Source organism: Macrobrachium nipponense, chromosome 47 (assembly GCF_015104395.2).
Source record: "Macrobrachium nipponense isolate FS-2020 chromosome 47, ASM1510439v2, whole genome shotgun sequence".
NCBI classification, from domain to species: Eukaryota; Metazoa; Arthropoda; class Malacostraca; order Decapoda; family Palaemonidae; genus Macrobrachium; species Macrobrachium nipponense.
In genome coordinates, this window is record NC_087222.1 from 31,971,320 (window position 1) to 31,986,816 (window position 15,497).

The 15,497-nt window shown below is 45.0% G+C and overlaps 1 protein-coding gene across 2 annotated transcripts in view; it reads left to right on the forward strand.

The window, feature by feature from the left end:
* LOC135204843 (zinc finger protein OZF-like) overlaps window positions 1–15,497 on the forward strand; it is a 197,744-nt gene that overhangs the window by 146,703 nt on the left and 35,544 nt on the right. For both annotated transcript variants that reach the window (XM_064235052.1, XM_064235053.1), the window contains exon 3: window positions 9,276–9,372. The gene's annotated coding sequence lies outside the window, so the exon portion shown is untranslated. The remainder of the gene's footprint in view (window positions 1–9,275; window positions 9,373–15,497) is intronic.

Genomic DNA, 15,497 nt, shown 5'->3' on the forward strand with positions numbered 1-15,497 from the left:
AGAAACCACGAGACTGTATGAGGGCAGTCTGCTGGCCTCAGTTTAGCACAAGCTCTCGGGATAGACAAGAATTACGAATCTGTAAGATCAATATTAAAACCAAACTGAAATATTTTCCTTAAGGCAGATTTAGTTGTGGTAATAGTACTAGCTGCTAGACCTTATTCAAACAGAGTCCTAAAGAATGAAACTGCCAGATTCGTAGTCATTGTCTGTACCTTTGAGTCTTTTAGAAAGATGGCTAGCTTTCTCACTGCTGAATCATACTGCCGAAGCGTAATTCTCTTTTGTCTGATTCTAAGAACAAGGTGTTTAGAGGATCAATATTGGCATCCTTCTGTGCAGTGAACTTCATGAAGTCCATGAAGTTAGTGCATTCTGAATTCTTGAGGAAGCTGACACAGTCCGAGTTTGTACTACCTGTGTCAACTTCGGGTTGGGAATTCGCCTGGGGCGGAGTCCCAATTCTACCAGAAGTGGGAACCAATTGCTCTTGGGCCAGTTGGGAGCTACCAGCGCAATCTGTCCTTTGAAAGATCTGAGTTTGTTCAGGACTTTCATTAAGAGGTTTATGGGTGCAAATAGGTAAATCCTCTGCCAATTGTTCCAGTCTATGGACATGGGATCTGTGGCGTGAGCCAGAGGGTCCAAACTGGGAGCCACATAACACTGTAGCTTGTAGTTGGATTTCGTGGCAAACAGATCTACTTGAAGGTCCGGAATCTGTTGGCAGATCCAATTGAACGATCTTGCGTCTAGGGACCATTCCGATTCCAGCGGAGTTGTCCTTGACAGTGCGTCCGCGACAACATTCCTTACTCCTGCCAGGTGAGTGGCTAACAGATGCCAATAGTTCTTTGCTGCTAGTGAAAAGATTGCTACCATCACATGATTTATGTGACTGGATTTGGAACCTCCTCTGTTTATACAGTGAACTATTACTGCACTGTCTAACACTAGTCTGATATGGATTTTCTTGGCTGGAGAGTCTCTTTAGGGTCAGAAACATGGCCATGGCTTCTAGTACATTGATATGCAGCTGGCAGAATGTTACCGACCATGACCCTTGAACCTTTTTGTACTGGGAGTATCCTCCCCAACCGCTTAGTGAGGCGTCCGTGTGGACCACTATAGCCGGCTGAGGGAATTGTAACGGTACTGATTTTGCTAAGTTCATGGCTTTTGTCCAAGGACGGAGTCTCTTCCGCAATATCGGCGGGATCCGGGAAATTTTGTCCAGAGATTTCCTGTTCGCTCTGGTCCGCCAAACCCGGTTGATATCCTTCAGTTTGGCTTTTAACAGAACATCTGTTACTGAGGCGAACTGAAGTGAGCCTAAGACTCTTTCTTGGTTCCTCCAGGACGTCTGTTTGTCCTTGAGAAACCGTCTTGTAGCCTTCGCTATCTCTTTGTTTCTCCGGCGGGATCGACAACCTGTGTGTGGTCAGGTCCCATTGTATCCCCAACCACTGAAAGCGTGATGCAGGAGTAAGGAGGGATTTCTTGCTGTTTATCCAGAATCCTAAATATTACAGGAATTTTATTACTTTGTCTGTCGCCCTGCGACATTCTTTGTCACTGGTTGCCCAAATGAGCCAATCGTCTAGGTAGGCTACTAACATTATCCCTTGAGCTCTTAATTCTTGTACTACTGTCTCTGCTATCTTTGTGAATATTCTGGGGGCTATATTGAGCCCGAATGGCATGACCTTGAAGGCGTAAGCCTGCCTGCCTAGTTTGAAGCCTAGGAAGGGACAAAAATGCCTTGCTACCGGAACATGATTGTAAGCATCTGTTAGATCTATAGAGGTGGTGACGGCCCCGCGGGGAAGTAAGGTCCGCACCTGCGAGACGGTCAGCATGCGGAACTTGTCGCATTGAATGTATGAGTTCAGATGGGACAGGTCCAGAATTATTCTTTGTTTGTTTGAGTCTTTCTTTGGAACGCTGAACAAGCGTCCTTGAAATTTCAAGTGTCTGATCTCTTTTATTACCTTCTTTTGAAGAAGGTCTTTGGTATAATCTATTAGGTCCGCCGTTGGATTTTGATAAAAACTGGTTGGTGGAAGAGGCCCTTTTATCCAATTCCACCCCGGGCCTTTTGATATTATGCTGTGGGCCCAAGTGCTGAATTTCCAACGGTTCTGGAAGAGGTAAAGCCTCCTTTCTACCTGGGGATTCTCACTGGCTAGCGGAGGGCCTACTTCCCCGGCTCCCCCGGAAACCTCTACCTCTAGCGGGCTCTGCCGCCGGCCCTGTGCCGGAAGGCCCCTCTGGCTCTGCTACCCCTGGCAAACCGGTTGTATCCTGGAAATGCCCCTTGTGCTTCAAAGGAGGCGTTGAAGGCTGGAAATGAGACGAACGCGGTTGAACTCTGGGGCTGCTGAGACGTTGGCTCTGCAGCAAAACAAATTGCTGCTGAGGTTGGGCCTTTGAGGTGGAGGGTTGACTGAGCTGGGCTACAGGAACAGCCTGTACCACTGCTTGAGCTTGAGAGGTCTGGAAGGACTGGAACTTCCTAGGCCTCTTCCTGCCCCTGGGATGTGCTCCGGCGGTTTCCAATTTCCTTTTGGAAATGAGCCCCCAGCGGACTCGCAGGTTCTGATTTGCCCTGGCCGCTACCCTGAGAACACTGTTCACCACGCTTTCGGGGAATAGATTTGCTCCCCAGATTGGAGCCTTAATAAGTCTGTTGGGTTCATGCCTGATGGAAGCATTTGCTAAGACGTGCTTCCTACAGTTCCTTCTGGCTACTGCGAAGTCATATACGTCACACTGGAGGGTCTGAAGTAATGACTTTGTCAGGACTTTAAATAGAGGCTCTTCAGCGTAGACCAGGGATGTCATCTCCGCCATGGTGACTGAGTTGATTCAGATCTGCTCAGTGTGCACCTTGCCTCATACTCCGCCTTTGCCGTGGCCTCCAGAATCCTGGGTAGGCGTTCACTGAACTGAGCGGAAACACAGTCCGGGCTGAGTTTCCCTACTGAAAATGTTGCTGGGGCATCTACCCAGCACTCCAGGTCTCCCGGGAAAAGCAGGGAGGTCAGGTCTGTCTCCCTGAGTTGAGGCATCAGCTTTTCGTCCACTGCCGCTTGGAGGGTCAGTTCTACCACCTTAGATGTACATGGTGTTGGAGTGTCATCTCCTAACTTCGTGTTGACACACTCCCAGTCAGTCAGGGTACGAACCCATGCTGATTGGGCCTGGTCTCTGGGGTATATAACGGTCTCCTTCGGGACCTTATCTTCCCTTATCAGTGCCTCCCCCGTTAGCCAGGCGTAGCCCGGGAAGGGGAATTGGAGACCCGGCGGGTAAAACTCGAAGTCTTCTACTGGCCGGGTTCCACATCCCTCGATTGTCAACATGCCTTCCGAGAAAGGGGCATGGACTGCGAGCCGCCATGGATTATTATTCTTAAATGGCGGGAGTTTTGATGCGTTGTGTGTGACCAGACCGGAGGAGTTCCGCCATCAAGCTCTCCTGGTTTTGCAGCCTCTGGGTCAGGGACTGAATGGACTGTCCCGACGTCTCTAGGCTGGAAACGAGCTGCGAGGAGATTTCCTGGAACTTGGTTTGCACCAAGTTACCCATCTCCTGCATGAGCATACTAGAAAAAGTTGCTGGGTCAAAGCCGCACTCCTTAGGTCTGGCTCTGGACCCTCTAGCTCTCGACCCCTGTTGTGGGGGAGCACCTTTTGCCGAGTCCGCCACTGGCTTAGGAGCTGATGGCGTACTGGCGGAGCTCGTTTTTGGAGGCTTTGAAGGCTTAGTAGCCTTCGGTAGGGGCTTCTTAAGAGATTTTATCTTAGGGATTACCGAGCACGACTTGCCCCTAATGGTCGCGGGTTTCCCGGTAAATCCCTGGAGGGAAGAAGAAGATTGAGACGGACTAAAGGATAGAACTTTAGCCCATGTACCACCTGCCTCACTTACCTCCCTACCTTGACCTTGGTTGTCAACGACCATCGGCTCGTGGTCCAAGCTAACGGCTGCTACCTCCTCGAGGACCTCTTCGCCAAAACCCTCCAGCTCTTCCGACAGGACCTGGGTCTCCTCGCGGACCCTGGCAATGATAGGAGCCACCAAATCCTCCGCTACAGCTGCCGACATCTTTGTGTTGGGGTAGAGGAGGGAGCACATTTCCTCTGACAGTATGTAGGGTTGCTTGGATTTGACGTTCCTAACAAATCCACCTACCCAGACCTTGAGGGTTGCTAACGACGAATCCTTGAGGGCCTGAGGGGTCTGAAAGAGATAGTGGAGTGGAATCAAGACCTATCCTAGTATAGTGATCCACATAATTCAAAATATGGTATTATAACTCTCATTGTATCATTTAGTGGGATGGTACCTATCGACTCATTAGTCAGATCCGTCACCAAGGTGTAACACACTTCGCACCCGTCCGGGTGCCACACCAGTAGGTTGTCCACCTGGACCGCACATCCAGCATGAGATCTACAGACCTCATGTCCGCACGGCTGCTGCAGGACCGCCGTGCATGCCGTCTCCTGACAGCGTACCATCTGTAAGTTAAATGATACATGAGTATCACTACGTATATGGGCCCGCCGGAATTGTGTCCAGCGGAGCATGCATCGTAAAATTAAGGCCGCCGGAGTTGATTCCGGCAGGGTGTGCATGTTTACTAAACTATTAATCATACAGTCTTTTAATAAGATAGGCGTGATACGAACAGAACAGGGGAAGGATAGACCTGGTCTGAATCCGCTCACACCGGAGAAGCGCTACCCAGCATTCTGGAAGCACCTCTCTTAGCCCCAATCCGCCCCCACCGGAGTAGGAAGCAGAATCACTGACAGAGAATGTCGAAGGGGGGGGGGGGGGGGGGGGGGGGGGGGGGAGTTATGGGAACTGAGTACTACATAGTGTTCCGGTCCCGGAATACCTGGCGGGGTGGGTAATTGCCCGCTGTAGTAAAACGGACCGGATACATACCCTGAGGGTGTGAAACTTAGGCTAAATTAAAACTACTGGACATAAGCTCTGTCAGTTGTCGTTCACTCTGTGTCCCGTCCCTACCCAATTGCTATCATTATACTTACGGGTCTGGCTTAATAGGAGCAGAACAGTGAAAATAGGTAAAACCTAGCCCTGAGTCTGATCATTTAAGGAATCGTAGCTATTGTCATTGTAATAGGAACGAATTCTCTAGTCGAGCCCCGGTCCCGCCAGAGCGGGAGGATAGCAAAAGGATAGGAGTCCGGGGATAGGGTGGCGAAAACTTGGTAACAACACTGCGTATACCTTCCTGATGAATCAGGTGGCCATCCAGGACTCACCGAGGTGGACACCACCGGTATCATACCATTCCCCCAACCATCCCCCTACCCTCCCCCAACTAGGGATAAGGCTCTAGCCTATCTTACCCGAGGGTAGTGTATGGCGAGCTGCATCACCCCACCGAAATGGGTCCAGGGGGAGGGAGGTCGCCGAGAGGAGTGGCTCACTCGTGATCGGTTGGTCACAGCAACCGGCCAGGTGGGACAACCCTCCGAGAAGCCGTGAACCAACCGATACCCTGGACAGAAGGCTTATAGGCCAACTGTCTCTTGAATTAGGCACACACTACAATTAATAAGACATGATAATATAATACAAGCGGTCCTGACGCGAGAGGGGAATAGGGAAGGGGGGGAGGAAAGGAAGAAAGTCCATTTGAGCAGCTAGCCTAACCCTCCAAAATCGGAACACGATCTGGTCAGGTAGGCCAGGGTGGCTCTGAGCAGCTAGCCTAACCCTCCAAAATCGGAATATAATCGAGATCTGGTCAGGTAGGCCAGGGTGGCTCTAAGGACATCGTACGTAGGCCACAATAAGGGCCGATTTACCCTCCAAAATCGAATTTCGATCTGGTCAGGTGGATGAACCAGCCCCCTTTTTTGGGGAGCTAGAATACGATCTAGAATTGGCTAGACCGCCCAGCCAATGAATCAGCTGGAAAGTCAGCCATTGTAATGGGCAGGATAACGGGAACTCCCATAGCTAGCCTACCTTCCAAAACCAATTTTGGCCTGGTCGGGTAGGCCAGGGAAAGCCTCACGTCAGGATACCGATTATATAATAAAAGGCATAAAATTCTTTGATTACATGCTAAACTAACTATTGGGCACGACTACAAATCAGTATGAGGAACTAACTGAAAGTCGTCACGAATGTTATGAAATGCTCGCGGGTAGCAATGCGTATAAAATGGCTGACTCAGTAGCGGCGTCATGCAGGGCTCCCGTTATGTATCAACAATCAAAACATTCTTATAAATGGCATCGCTACCCTAAAAGAACCAAATTTGATAATTGCAGTACTCAACTTAGATGAGGGAGTCTCCTGACGCTCAGACATCTCGAAATCAGCAAAAAAGGCTTTCTAAGAACACACACATGTAAGTTTGCACAGTGCTATTAAAGGAATGGCGGAGGGGGCGCTAGTTGTAGCAGTAGCGGGCAGTAGATGGCCGTGGAAATTGAGAAAGGAGAATACTAATTGGCAAAAGGACCTCTGGTAGTGGTTTTCACACGCCCCAGTTTCCATACCGACACCCTTATAAGGGTGAGCGAGCTGGGTATAACCCTGGCATTCCATATAGCTTTTTTTCTCTTGTATATTTAGCAATATTTATACCTTAGAAATGAGTGCTATAGGAGCATTTCAGGGGGCAACACAGGTTAGGCCCAGAAATTCACTAATGGCAACTTTTACCCTGGATAAAATCAAGACTTTGTGGCTCCTGCAAGCAAGCTTAGTTGTTATTTTAACTTCGAGGGGGAATGTACTGCCTCTCTGTATCATATGTTGTCTTTGCAAATTTGCTCATAAATGTACCAAAGGTCTGCTGTTGGTTTTAGTCCTTGTCTTTTACGATAGTATGTCGGTTGTAAATGTAATTTTGCAAAGAAATATTAGAAAAAGCATGTACAAATAAAAAAGTTATTGAATCTTCGTTTTTGGTAAATTAACTTAAACGTTTTTCAACAAATGTGCTAAGAATTTGTTACTTATTTTATTTCTTATCTATTTTGATATTTTGTGAGCTGTATTTATAATTTTACAAAATAAAATAAAATCATTTATTAGAAAACACATACATAATTTGGTAAAATTTACAATTGTCTTGTAAAAGAGGCCCCACAATGGGTTGTAAATAGTCATTTTCCACGATAACTCGTGGAAGGTAGGAAATATTTTTTAGAATTTTTTTTTCTTCCCCATGTGTATTTGCATATCTTCCTCTTTCACTTAATGTGTTTTTTTCCATAAATTGGCTGCCCTCAAAGTTTACCTGGCTTGAGGAGCTGCATATCGATATTTTTTTACCTGTCCACTAAGGGTTAAAGAAAAGTTACTTATTTTACATACTAATTAGTATTGATATTGAATGCCCTGTGCTAGCGCCTAGACATTGGAAGCATTTGAAACTGGGGATACGAATATAGAAAGAAACACTTAACACGACAAAGGTTTATTTACAAGTTTACTAACAAAGGTAAATGCAGAATGGTATCTCCTATTTACATAAAAAGGCAAAATCTTACACTGCATGAACTGGGGGAACAGTGAGGGAATGGAAGTACTTGCCGGCCGGTTTGGCAACTCAAAACGATGGCTGCACAAAAGGAGACCTGCGATTGCCGACGTCTTCTTGACTCCGTATTGCAGAAAATAATGTCTACTCTTGATACTTGAGGGGTAGGAACTTCCCAAAACCTCTAGCAGGACATTTTCTTCACTGAAGTCTGCTCAACGTCGAGATAACTCGGTTGTCCACTCCTGAAGACGATTAGACCAGAATCCAACCAAACTCTCTCGAGTGACTTTTCTTCTGATCCTTCGTCGGTTCCTTTTTCTCTTATCTCTCTTAGATGATCTCTGCTGCTGCTGATCTCTCACTGATAATCTGATCTGTGGCTTTTACTGAGGATATCTCTCTGTGACTAACTGATGATCTCTCTCTCTCTCTCTCTCCTACTTCGTCCGTTGTATTTATACGGCATCCTGGGGGCGGGGCCTACAGCGAGCGTCACAGACTCCCGAGATTACCAGAACTTCTCCGAAGAGAAGAGTTCCTCCCAGAACCCGTCCCTTCCTCTGTTTTAACATGTTGTCTTCCATTTTATATGGACTTCATCTTTGAGACACACTCAGTTTTGTGGAGTGTTTTTGGCCTACTTTGAAGCATAGCTAAGGATGTAAGAACGGCCTCCACTTCCTTTAATTTTCAGACAATATTTGCTCTTTACGCCCATTCTGCTACCAAACTATTGGAGGTGTAAGCAATCTTCGCTTCTTATATTTTTTATGTAGGCTTAAAAAGTGTTGAAGTTTTTCAATACCTCGAGACCATTTTTAGTAACTGGCATGACATTGCGGAAGGGAGCACAGGATGTTCCCTTATTATTATCTCTTCACCTTTTCAGTAAGGTGCTGAGTTTAGAGAGCCATGGGGTACAGTGTAACTGGAGCACCCACCACTCTCAGTGGATGGGTCTTGACTTCCTTTCAGGGTAAGTGTCAGCATTTTCTGGTTATTTTATATTGATGTTGCGACCAGGGCAGGGGTGGGAACCTATCATACTTTGCTAGCTATAGGAGCATTCCCTTTGCTGCAAAGTTTACCCTAAGTAGGAGGCGACCCTTGGCTCTACCCCCACGCCACTACAAGTCAAGATGAACACCAACCAGAGGCAGTACTCATGTGCATAGCTCTCTTAACTGATAGCAACGACAAGTGTTGTTTTTTCAATGCAAGGAACTTTTCTACTTCAAATTCATTACATGACTTAATGCTTTGAAGTAGAATATGCCCATGATCCCACCTCCTTTCAATGTAAAATCAGCTATTACCCAGTAATTATATGATTGGAGCCCACTAGCCTTCCCTCTAATGGACATTATGCATAAAATAGAATGAAGTGCTTAGTGAAGTTGTTCCTAGTATTGCCGTTGGGGGACGGCAATTGTATACTACACGAAATTTGAATTTGGGTGTCGTATGTGGAAACTGATAGCTATATAATTAGTAATGGGTAAGTGTATACAAAACCTTATTTTATTATAAAAATATGTTTGCACGTTCATACAGGGACTCAGAGACAGTACTAATGGGAAGCATTAAATGTTTCACCCATGTTTTGCACTACATTAGTCTAACATTTGCATGGAATCTGCAAGTGCTTAGTGTACAGTCTCACTGGTAATGTATTGTGTATAGAAAACCTCTATGTGCTAATGGAGATCACATCTCTTTGCCACAGATAACCTGTACTACTGTTACGGATGATCACTGATCTGTGAAGGAACAAACATGTTTTCTTCAGTATCATGTTAATTTTCCACAATAACATACTCTAGGTAAGTGATATAAAAGTGAAGTAATTGCTGTAAAAGAGAGTGTCCCTAAATTATAAGTAGTATTTGATATAAGCTATGTTGAATATTTAGTCACTTCATGACTCAAACGCATTGTTCAAAACTCAGTCTGTGAGTTATTCATGATGCACATACTGATATTTGTTTTAATTAAATTTCAACATACCACAAAGTACAAATAATCTGATTGAAAAGAATGAAAATGACATCAGACTGAGTGTAATATTTTTATTAATAATTAATCCTACACGTATATACAAACCCTCGGTCCTTTACATTAGGAATTACTTTCAGCATAGGCTAGAATACAGCTGTTAAATTCTTAAACAAGGTGGTTAGGGAGTAATTACCGCTTGGTAAGTGGTTAAGCCTGCCTGCCTGGATATAAACACTCCACTTTGCTTTCAGCCATCTTCCAATGAAGACGTATGTTTGTGAGCTCTTGATGACTAGCCATTAATCACAAGTTTTTTAATGGGATCTTTCTTTTAGTACTTCAAATAAATACTTATTATATATATTCATATAAAAATATATATTATATATATATATATATCTATATATATATATATAGATATATATATATCAATATATTATATATAATATATATATATATTATATATCTATATATATATGTGTGTGTGTGTGTGTGTGGTGTGTGTGTGTGTGTGTGTTGTGTGTGTGTGTGTATATATATATAATTGTGTTTGATGTTAATAATTAATTGACTTTAATAATAATAATAAAATTTCAAGCCCACTTTTTGAGATAGCCTTACTTAGCCGCTTTTATAATTTGTGTTAAAGGGCGGCGGCTAGTGTATGCCCACACCCATATTACATATTTTCACCCTTTAATGTCAGGGCGAGACAGTGTATTCATTTGAAATTTACGCTTACACTTTGGAAATTACCAAGGGGAATTTTGGAGGTTTGTCCTTTGTTTTTCTTTTGGTATTTCCTCTTCTCTTTCATCCTTTCCCTAGCTTATTGGATGAAGAGAGAGGGGAGGGTGTTGGTGTTTAGGGATGTCCTCTTATTTCTAAGGGCTATTCCTTTGGATGCTAGAGGAGTATTATTATTTTTTTTAATCATATTTTCTTTCTTTTACAGGCTAACAGGCTAATAGTTGATTACAACAGTAGTTGGTTGGATATCTCTTTGTGTTGGCTATCCTAACCTTGGAATTGTACTTGTAACTTGTAGCATGCTGTGATATTGGTCCTTTAGAGTGTGTACTGTTCCCCTGCTGAAAATCATATTAATTTGGCGATGCTATTATGGAGTTTCATCCCTGGACACCTTCGCAGCTGCCCTGTGATCATCAACTCTACTTCTCCTGGTGATGTGCCTCATCCTGTAGAAGAAGTAGTTGAAGAGGAAGAGAGCTTATCAAGTGCTGTCATCTTCCTCTCCATAATCATCATATTTTTCTTCAACCTCCTCCCATTCGACTTCTAAGGCTCCCTGCCGAAGAAGGAGAAGGTAGTCTCCCTCCCCCCCCCACCCCCCAAGAAGTCTAGTCAAGGGACTTCTGAGGGTCTGCTTCATTGAACTGAGAGGCAGTTGGGTCTTTGTTGGCTCGTCTGTTCCTTCAGGAACAGGGAACAGGAGCTGTCACGCTATTCCCTGGGTCTAGTGTGTCGGGAGCTGCTGCCAATCTTAGAGGTTCTTCCCGTAAGACTAGTCTGTGTCGGGTGCTTGTTTGCGAGATCCCCTAGTTTACGTAAATCTACGGATTCGGATGTATCTAGAGTTGATGACGCTGAGTCCACTCACTGTCATGACTCAGGGAAGAAAGGAGTGAGTTGTTCAGGTGACTCAAGCCTTGCTGGTGATTGCTCGGTACCCAGGGTTGATGTGACAGTACTGCGGGACCATATGCACAGTGAGACCGGTAGGGAGTCACCCATTCAGTCCTCTTGACAGGTTTTGGACTTGATGAGGACTGTGACGCATTGGAAGAGGTTACCAGCCCTCTCCAGTCGGGTGCATGCTCAACTCCACCCTTTCATCGAACGTGAGAACGACTGGTCCCTGTGGCAGCAAACGTTTTTCATGCCATGCGAGGGTTTTATAACCCTTCTCGGGAAAGCTTTTCTCCAGAGCAAGAACGCTCTCCTAGACTCATGTCTCAGCCATCACCCCAGGTTGATGGCTGCCCACGACTCGCTTCTCCTGTTAGTTCTGCTAGCAAGGCAAGCAAGAGCATCCAATCTTTCTCACCTATTCCCTCTACTGCCTATGGCTACACCGGGAGGGACGAGGTGAATAGGAGGGATCCTGCAGAGTGCTTTCTGTAGGATTCAGCATTGGAGGAGTACATTCCTGGAAGGATCGTAGGGTCCAACTGGTTGTACGTCCACGTCACTGAGGAAGGATCTTCTGTTCTCCCTGGCCCTTTCTGTCCTTTGGATGGATTTCAGTTTGCAGTTCCGCATGGGATCTTGCATTCCAGTCTTCAATGTTAGCATATAGGACTGGTTTATATGCCTGTTCCTCCTTGATTTCTACAGGAAACGAAGAGGGACCCCTCCTTGATGATTGTTTGATGGAAATCGGCGGTCTCGCTGAGCCCTTAAATTCTTCGGAATTTCTAGCACTCTCCGAGTGTTTTGGTTTTTTATGAATACCCAGAAATCTCACTGAATGCTCAAATTCCTTGGAATTCTTGGCATTTTCAGTGTTATGGTTTTTTGTAATTTCCAAATACTCAAATGAGATGGACATCCCCAATAATTGTTATTACAAAATTCAGGAGTCTCGCTGAGTGATTAAATTCCTTGCATTCTCAGAGTGATTAGGTTTTCTGTGATTTTCAGACATTCAGACAACGGGTATTCCAGATAATTCTACAATAATCAGGAGTCTTACCGAGTTCCTGGATCCCTTGGTTTCACTGGAGCTAGCCGAGTGCTCGGCTTCATCATGATTCCAAGCATCAAGGCGAGACCACTTATGGTCTTGCAAAAGTACAGATGATTTTGTTCTTCAGTCTCTTTTGGAGTTATGCAGAACTTGGTACTGCATGCAACACCTTCTAGATGAATGGTCAAGTACCGTCCTCATGTGTTAGACCTTAGGATCCGAACACGTAGAACAGCAGACACAGAATCCCTCTTTATTCTTCTTGTAGCTTTGGCCTCGAAGGAAAACAGCTCATTGGGAAGAAGTGATAGTTCTTTGCTGACGATTCCACTCATAATTATGTAGTGGTGATCTGTTAACCTCACTCAACTTGGCTCGACCAGCCAGCTCTGTTGTCTGTTGAGCCGAACTCTCTGCTCTTGATTAGTGCTTTCACATGTCATGACATAGCAACTTCCCTTCTCGTGTTGCAGCAAGTTTTCACAGAGGTCATCATCTTCATATTCATCATCTGACGCCTCCTCGCTTCTCTCTTTGAAGGCTTCCACGACCTAAGAAGAGGAAGGTAGTTTCTCTGCCCCCTGAGAAGTCTCTCCTCAAGACTTCTAAGGGCCTGTATCCTTTCCCTGGGGAGGAAGCAGTTGGCTGTCTTTTTGGCTCACCTGCTCCTTCCAGTGTGGGAATCGGGATGCAATCCCTAGAGTATAGGTTCGTTTCCCTGTCTCTGGGTCCAAGGGCACTGCTCATGGAACCGGGGCTGTGTCGGGTACTCATGTACAAGTCTCTCCAAGTGTACAGTCTCCAAAGGGGGTTGTACACCCACAGTCAGTAATTCTCTCTGTCATGACTGTGGTGCATGGCGAGAGAAGGGACCGAGCCGTGTTGGTGGCTCGGACCCACCTGTGAAAGCCAGGAATGGCTATTCTTCAAGTGCCAAGATTGATGTCGCTGTTCCTTGGGACAAGGTATCTGAAGGAGATAGGAGGAGCTTTTCTGTGTAGCCCTCTTTGAGGTTCGATCACGGAGAAGATTGGTGTGTAGCAAGATGTGGCAAGTTCTCACCAGCTTTTACTGCATTTAACTCCACTCAACTTTTGTGTGCGTTCTCACGAATGAAACAGTTGTAGTAGAAAATGAATGCTTCGTTTGACAGAGTGAAAATGTTGCAAGTTCAGAGAAGAGTGGGCAAGAACAGTCAACCTTCCTCTCTATTTTCCCCTCTACTTCCTTGGTTACACTGGGATGAACAAGGGAATAAGAGGGACTTAATGGAGTCTACTCCCCAGAGTTCGAATCCGAGAGACCATGTCTTTCATTCAAACCTTGGATCTTACCGAACATACGTCAATCTGTTCAGGTTGGATAGCAACGAAAAGTTTGGACACCTCTCCAGTTCTACTGCTTTGGGAACAACCAGTTCGGCTTGAACTAGTCATCTTCGGTGTCCTGTTATCATTATAGAAGCCTCCCTTTGGGACAACTTCACCTTTGCTCCCTTCATTTGAGAATGAAGTAGGTCTGCTACCAATCCTCATTCTTTTCTCTCGAATGAAGACGAAATACGCTGGAGTAATATTTACAGGAACCGACCAAAATACTAGTAAATTCTCCTCATTACTGGCTTCTGTTATATTTGCATCATCCGAGTAACAGGCGCATATGTAAGTTAATTCTTCTGGTATGTGACAAGACGAATAGTGCCTTCTCTTAATTAATCTGAAACTCAGGACAGCCTTTCAGACCTCCCAAGAGTTTCTGGTTTCGATTTTGAGACGACTAGTGGTATTCTTTGCCAACAACACCACAACATTTGCATTTTTACAGAAAAAGAGAGTTGCTTTCCCTCCCATTTCGGTTAAAATGCAGATGATCTAGTGTATCTTTATTGCACTCGATGGTTCTAAGCCAAACGCATTCCAATATGGAAGGCACTACAAGGCAACTCAGTATTAGTCGAGCGAGGGGCAGAGTACTGCCGTCTTACTAGATTCTGTTAGTTTTAGTATTGTTTCTCCTCTATTGAAGATTAACTACCAACTTGAATCTCTCTGCCGGACCATCGCAGACTTAGGTCTCTGGTTGGCTCCAAATTCTCGCATAAGGCCCATGTCTCATACTCCACATTTGGCACACAATGATTTTCTTCAGACAATTTGATTTTTGTCTTCTAATACACATTTTCTAATTTGTAAGGTGTCCAATTATTCTTTGCTCACCCCAAATTGAAAATGTATGACGGAAGATTTCACCTGTTCCCTGCCCGACTAGCTCTGCTTCCAGAGTAGATAGAAAATTTCCTCCCTGATCCAACCCACAAGAAACAGTTCTTCAGGCAGTACAATCCCTGTGTTTTCATTACATTGCAAGCACCGACTTTCTCGCCAACTTTTTCAGTCCTTTGTAAAACAGCAGGGATTAGAGCCGTCTTCATTAGTTGGTGTTATCGATGGGTCTTTTTTCGTGATCAGAATTGTGAGTTCACTTTTCTCCAGTTCAACTGTGAAGACATAGGTCAACATTCACATTAGTCGTTCACTAAGTAGTATAGTTTCTTCTTAGCTGAGATTCAACTACTGATTAGAAACTTCTCTGTCTTATCATCAAAGGGACCTCTGTCTCTAGAGGGCATTTGACTTTTGTCTAATGTGACCATACCTTGCGAGAATCACCATCTCGTCTCTCAATATTATTGGCGACGAAGATGAGCAATCATTTGGCATCTGTTGACAAGTCCGAATCCTTTATGATCTCCTGTACTTTTGACTTAGTAAATGGTTAATCCAGATCTGTCATTACTTTGTCCTATTGGTGTTTTGCTGTACTTACGAAGGCTTGACACCCTTAATTGAGTGTCGATACCTTTATCCATTTTGTCTTCCAATGCGGAAGTGTTTAATGACACTTCTTCCTCCGAGTCCTACAAGATAGTGAGAAACTCCTCTGCTGTTGGATGCGTCCACTGAGCAGTGCCAGTGGCTGTGTACATATCATCACTCCGAAGAATATGTCGGACCGGAAGATGGATGCAGTATCATTACAACCACATTTATATCTTTCTTCCTCATTTCTGCCCAAAGATCCTTGGAACCTTTTTACCTTGGACCGGTGGTGGATGCTCACATTGTGATTGCTTACCCGGCTCCTTCAAGAGGACAAGTTGCATCTTGCCTATGGTGTGCGGTTCTAGAGGTAAGAAGGAGGCCAGGGTGACTGGTCTCTCCACCTTCCCCTCCTCATCCT